A 6,709-nucleotide genomic window follows, 5' to 3' on the forward strand; every position below is an offset into this window, starting at 1 on the left:
GCCCTGTGAAGCCCTGGCGCTGCTGCCAGTCTCGGCGGGGCACGAGCAGCGCCGTCCCCCAGGAGCTGCTGGACAAGCTCATCAAGTCCCGGCTGGCCAACCCCCGTGCGGCCGGGCCGAGGGAAAGGAAAGGGGCTCCCGGACCGCCCGGCTGGAAAGCGCGGCCTGGACACAGTGCCAGCGCCCCCGTCTCCTTCCTCCCGCCCTCCAGGCCTCTTCAACCTGCGCCAGATCGTCCTGGCCAAGGTGGACCAGGCCCTGCACACGCAGACGCCCTCGGACCCGGCCTAGGACAATGCCCGCCTCTGCCAGGAGATCCTCGGGGTCCCAGCCACGCCAGGTAGCCAAGCGCACGCCGGGCCCACCTTAGCGGTCGGTTGGCGGCTACTGCCCAGGTCAAGAGGATCCTCTGGTGGTGTGTGAAGGGGGACCGACTGACGGGCTCTGGTCGAGGCTCGCTGACCTCTGGCCTCTTCCTGCCTGGGTTCCTGGGCTGGTCCCTCCAGCTGTGGCCCGCGGAGTCCGAGGGTGGGCTGGGCGTATCTGCACGTGCTTTCTGGAGAGCCTGGAAGAGGCAGGAGAGGGCTTCATACCCTGGACGGAACGCGTCGACGAGGTTTGCCCGAGCGTGTCGGTGCAGAGACGCAGTTCACTCCCTCGTGAGCGCTTTAACCCGCGCTCTCCCCGTGCTGGAGGGCGAGCCCTGACTCATCCCTCGGAGCCTCGGGCAGCTGTCCCTGTAAGAGGCTTAGGGGTGAACCCTCGTGAGCTTCAGCAGAAAGTCGGCAAAGATTGATTTGTGTCCCTCCACTGAGTTGCCCGCAAGGTCCCCGTTTTCTAGAAGTGTTGGGCCAATACTCCCTCTAGTGGCAGGGGACTCAGACAGGGCTGCTTTGAGGCCCCAAGCTCTGGGCTCTGGGGAAGGGGCACGGAGCGGCCAGGGGGCCGGGCAGGAGCCTCTCCGCGTGTGTCCCAGGGACCCACCTGCCTGCGACCTTCGGCCACCTGGCAGGAAGCTACGACGCCCAGTCCTATGGCTACCTGTGCAGCGAGGTGTACTCCGCGGACACGGTCCACACACTCGTTTCAAGCAGGAGGGCGTCCTGAGTGGCAAGGTGAGAGGCCGGCCTGCCGTGCAGACCAACACGGAGGTCCTTGGCCTGGGCCTAGATGCTTGTGCCGCCCGCCTGGGCCTGCCAGGCTCTGAGGGCCCTGCCCAGAACCCCCTGCTCCCCTGCCCTTTGTTGAGTCACAGCAGAGGTGGCCACATCCACACCCTCCGTGAAGGGGGTGCTCCACCCTCCTGCAGCCCCGCCCCCTCTCCTCAGGTTGCCATGGACTACAGAAGCTGCATTCTGAGGCCAGGGGGCTCCGAGGATGCCAAGGGCATGGTGAAGCTCTTCCTGGGTTGTGACCCCATGCAGGACGCCTTCCTCCTGAGCAAAGGGCTGCAGGTTGAGGGCTGCAAGCCGCCGGCCTGCTGACGGCACGGGGTTTTGCCCCCCCGGGCGGGCCGGGTGCCTTAGCGCCCCGTCGGGGCGGGGGAGGGGCCGTGTGTCCTCCCAGCCCCCGAGTCCCCGGCGGCCGGCCTAGGCCAAAAGTCTCCACCTGGAAGTGTCTGGAAAGCCTGGCATCAAGGCTCCCCCTTGTTGCACTAATGCAATCCCTTCCTGGGGAGCTTTCCTGGTAACAAAACGGTTCTTTGAAAACGCAGCCATTAATAAAAAAGACTCTACTCCTGGTCTCTGCCTGCCGTCCCTTCCACCACAGGAGTGGCATGGGGGCCGTCACACTGGGGGGAGTTCTGACCTTGGTCGGGGATCAGCCCTGGGGCCGTGGTGACGCGTCTGGGTCACTGGGAGACGGCTGAGCTGTGGGGTGAGTTCAGACGGGGATGGTGCCCCGCACCCCGACCGGGCAGGCTCTCCAGTGAGGGGGTGTCAGTTTCCTGCCGGCCTCTCGCCCGTCACTGTTTGGCATCTCAGGGGCTGTGACTGGCTGGAGCTGGTTCTGGCGGTGGGCACAGCTGCGGGAAGCCCAGCTGTGGCTGTCCCTGTCCCCGTGTCCTGTCCTCCTGCTCACGGCTGGCCGGCTGGCTCCCTCTGGTCATCGGCAGCTGCTGAAGTCTGGACCACAGCAAGGGGCCGCCTTCCTGGGTCCTAGCAATTCTTCCCAAAGGCCTTAGGGATGTGTTTTGGTGGCAGTAGGAATTCAGAGAGGGTGCTGCACCACTGGAGCGGTAGGGTGGCTCTGGACCGTCCCGTGTGTCCTTCCCTGGCCTTTGAGCTCCTTGGGAGCCCTGCCTCCACAAAGGACGCCAGGCAGCGGAACGAGGGCGCGGGCGGCGCCCCGACCTTCTCCCCGTGGCCCAGGCGGGCAGGCCGTGCCACGCTCTGTCCTCCCCTCAGCCTGCCCGCCCGTTCTGTTGTTATTTTACCGAAGAGGACACAGACATTCAGAGAGGCTAGGGTCCATGCCTGAGGTCTCATATCCAGTAAGTGTCAGAGCCGGGGTTTGAACCCAGACAGCCTGTCCCGGAGACCGCGCCCTTACCTCTACACAAACCACCTCCTGGTTCCCTTTATTAGCACAAGACTCATTTCCCTGACAAGCCCAGGCCCCATAAAGGCAACCCTGCCTCCCCCACGTGACCAGCCCTTGCCAACTACTCACCCCAGTGGCAGAGGGACGAGCCACACAGGGGACCCGCCCATCTTGGCCATGGGGACACAGACACCCACTCACACCCAGAAGGACCTCCTCTTTACCTTAGGCCACACGCCCATGCCGAAGGAGCTGCTGTCTGCCAGCTGGTGCAGGTACAGTTCTGTCCTGGAAACAGAGAAGGGACCAGAAGTAAGGGAGGACCCACCCACACCAGTGGCCTGGCAGGGCAGGTGGGCATCATGGCACGGGGCTCCACAGAGTGCCCCAGGTGGCCCCGGGGTCTGCCTCAGGCCCTGGCCCTGCCTCCCGAATATTCCTCACTTGCTGCCCTCAATGGGCCCTTCTTAAGTGAAGGCCTTCCAGAAGCTTCCTTACTCCTCAGTTACCCTGCTCTGAAAACTGGGAGTTTCCTCCCTAATCTGCCCTCTCTCCAAAGGGTAAGGTGCCCCTCTGGCCTTAGCCAAGAGGCTCAGGACAGGTTGGGCCTGCCCTTCAGACGGGGGTGGAAGGCAGGAGACAAATGATGGGGGACGCAGAGGCAAATTGAAAATTATCACCCCTCGCCTGGGGTGAGCACTCCCTGGAGCTTCACTAGATAGAACCTTACTCATTCGTTCAACAGATGAGGAAACCAAGGCTCAGAGACAGGGAGCCACATGTCCAAGAATTCCCAGGAGTCAGCGAGGGGCAGAGATGACTCCCTGGGCCACCTCCCCCAGAAGGCCCTCCCAGATGAGTCTTGTGGCTTCTCTGCTGTTCCACCTGGTGCCTCCTCGCCCTGAGCTACCTCAGGTGCACCCAAGGCTCTCACAGAGTTTAGGAGCTTCTGGAAGATTTGGGGTCTGCTGTTCCTTGCCCACCTCCCACGCTGCTGTCAGAACCTGTACCAAAATGTCACCGTCACAGCAGACATCCACCACCACCCCCCAGCGTGTATAAAGAGCCATATGTGAATTATCTCACTTAATCCTGTAAGGTCAGCAGTCAAGGTACTATTTCCACTTTACAGAGGAAGAAACGGAGGTTCAGAGCAGGTGACACCTGGCCAGGTTCACCCAGCCCAGGAGCAGTACCAGGCAGCAAGAATCAGAGGCCAGATTCCTAACCACTGGGCTCCACTGCCTCTCACCTCTGGGCAGAGGCAGGGCTGGGGCCCTGGAGAGCGGAGGCCCTTTGTCTCACTGCCCTCGGCTGTCCCTGCTCAGCCCAGTCGCTCACCTGAGAGCCAGGTCCAATCCGGATAGCATCTGGGAGAAAACCTCGAAACTGCCTTCCCCTTCCAGCTGCCGGGCCACGTGGCTCTTCTCCAACAGCATCGTCTGCCAGGGGAGAGGACAGGCGCCGGTCAGCACGAGGCCCCGCTAGGCTGCCCGCACACCCCCACCAACCCCCAGGCCCACTCTTCGAGGCAGCACCTCAGGCCCCAACTTGGCTGGACGCCTCCAAATCAAAACGTGCCAGGCCTTTGTCTCACTGATTCAGCGTCCACGCAGGCAATCAACGAATGCAACGGGCTCATTCCGATGAAGGAATCCAAGGGTACTAACAATTAACCCAGAGCCGCCCTCCAACACACTCTTATGCAACCGAAGCCCTTAATAACTTGACCCACATGGTGATGCACGGTAGACTTTCAGGGCCGGGACAGAAAGGGATTTATCGTGCACCAGCGAGTCTGGGTATTCTCCTAGCTCCGCATACAAACAACCCTTCTAATAACCTAATCCTGTTTTCTGTTCAAACAGAATGTTGGCGGGGGCGTGGGGGGGGGGAAGGGGAGGAGCCAGGTGATTTCAGAGAGAGGAACAAACAGGCCATGTGCCTGTCACACACGGGCTGCCGCAGAAGGCCAGCGAGCGCCTGTTTAATTTCAGCTTACGCTTTTAAGACCCAGCTAATGAGCGGCTGAATTATGTATCTACTCATGAATATTTCATCCCTGTGATACTCCGAGGCACAGACGAGCTGGCCTGCTCCGGGAGGAGATGTCTGGGCACTGAGTGAGGTGGGGAGGAGCTGGCCTTGGCCTGGGGAGCGATGACCATTTAGACACATTCCAGGGTCCCAGCTGGAGGCGTGGGCCCTGCTGAGTGGGGCTGAGGCTACTGCAGCCCCAAAGAGCCCCCTCTCCCTCCCACCCAGAGGCCTCACCTGGAGCTGGGCGGCCGTGACTCGGCCTGTGGCGTTCAAGTCCAGTGACATCACCATGGAGCACCGGGTGGCACGGCGGCTGTGGCCGGTGAACACGGAGCCAAAGGCCCGGAGGACAGTGAAGGTGGCTCGAATCTTCTCCACTGGTGGGGCACAGACAGGGCATCACCCGTGGCCCGGGTGCTGCCACCCCCACCTCTCACAGGACCCCATTCTGGCCCCAGGCCCCAGCAGGGGCCCCTCCACTCCCCCAACTCAGCTCTAAGCCACACCTCTTCCGCTGCTGGGCTGGCCCTGTGCTGCAAGCAGGGGCGCGGGGTGAGCAAGAGTGAGCCCAGAAGGGGAGATACACACACCTAGGATTGGTACGATCTGAGTGACAAGGGCTGCCCTAGGGCCTCCTGGGCCTGGTGGAGTCTAGGAGGAGGGCAGAGCATTAACATTCTTGGACCTGCTGTCGGGGAACGCCCATCACAGCCAGCTCAAAAAGCCCAGCAGTCCCAAGCTTTTTAACATAACTATTTAACAAGCACCCACTATGTGCTAGGCACCTGGATACAGCCTAGCCTGACTTCCACTCCCCCAACACACACTTTCAGCAGATCTACATTCTGGGAGGGCCTCTCCTTGCTGTATCCCCAGCTCCTCACAGGGCTCTAACCTGGGCCAGGTGCAGAACAGGTGATCAATAAAGCATTGGAATAAGCCCAGTGGAGAAGCAGGATAGTACAATGGTTAAACAAGCTTGAATATGGCCTCTCCCCGTTGTTAGTCACCTGATTTGGAGCGAATAAATTAACCCCCCTGTGCCTCAGATACCCCATCTATAAGATGGGGGTAATAATAGTACTTACTTACCTCATGTGGTTGCCACAAAGACTAAAAGCTTTAATAATGTAAAGTGCTCAGAACATGCTCCAAATGTGGTGGTGTTAGTATTGTTTGTTATTATTAGAAAAGCAATACTGCCTGGGCCATATATTCTCAGCAGGGGGAATACTGCCCCCAAGAGGGCAGAAACTGATTCTTGAGGATGGGGGCAGTTTTCCTTTCTTATGTATAGAATAGAGCACAGATACACACACACACACACACACACACACGTCTGTGTGTGTCTGTATATATATACACACATACACACACACTGCATAAACAAATATATGGTGAATCTATGGCATTAACTTTTCATGGTGGGAGACGATTAGGAGAAAGAACAACTAAAAAGGCTCCTCAGAGGGGCAACAATACATTGAGGACACTGGCCCAGGGGTAACAGCTCTGGAGCCAAACTGTCTGTGTTTGAATCTCGGTGCTAGGATGTATGAGCTGTGTGGCCTTGGGCAAGCTGGTTAACCTCCCTGCGTTTTAATGGCCTCATCTATAAAATTCAAATAATAATAATGTCTACCTTATAGGGATGTTTTAAATAATAAATAAGTTAACCTGCTTGGAATAGAGCCTGGCGCGTAAGTCCTCAGCAAGCATTTACCACGATCCCCATCAATATTGTAATTATTATCACCAACTGACACTATTTTTTATTGAAGTATAGTTGATTTACAATGTTGAAACTCTTTCTTTAATGCCCAGCTCAAACATCATTTCCTCAAGGAAGCCCCCCGGCCCCTTCTCTGTGCTCCCTCCGCCTCTCCCCTCCCCAGCTCGGCCAGCAAGCGGTGCAGAGCATTGGAGTCTGGCACAGATGAGCAGCTGAGTCTCCCTTCCGGCTGTCAGTGCCTCCTTGTCTTTGTTTTTACTTATCGGGTCCTCTGCACAGTCCAGTGGGCTGTGCGCTGCACAAGGACACCACACCTAAGGGCACAGCATTTATATCAGATAGCCATAGGCCTGTATACTTATTAGGATGATGGCCCAGAACGTGGTGGTCAAG

The 6,709-nt window shown here is 58.7% G+C and overlaps 1 long non-coding RNA gene across 1 annotated transcript; it reads right to left on the bottom strand.

Annotated features, from left to right (window-relative positions):
* Positions 1-488: 488 nt before the first annotated feature.
* Positions 489-3,931, bottom strand: LOC309611019. The gene is made up of 3 exons (XR_014234286.1): positions 3,886-3,931; positions 2,769-2,832; positions 489-565 (listed from the first exon to the last, which is right to left on the bottom strand). It is a non-coding gene; the product is annotated as an uncharacterized lncRNA (long non-coding RNA).
* Between the last annotated feature and the right edge of the window lie 2,778 nt (positions 3,932-6,709).

This window comes from Balaenoptera borealis (genome assembly GCF_965194805.1).
Source record: "Balaenoptera borealis genome assembly, chromosome: 1".
Taxonomy (NCBI): domain Eukaryota; kingdom Metazoa; phylum Chordata; class Mammalia; order Artiodactyla; family Balaenopteridae; genus Balaenoptera; species Balaenoptera borealis.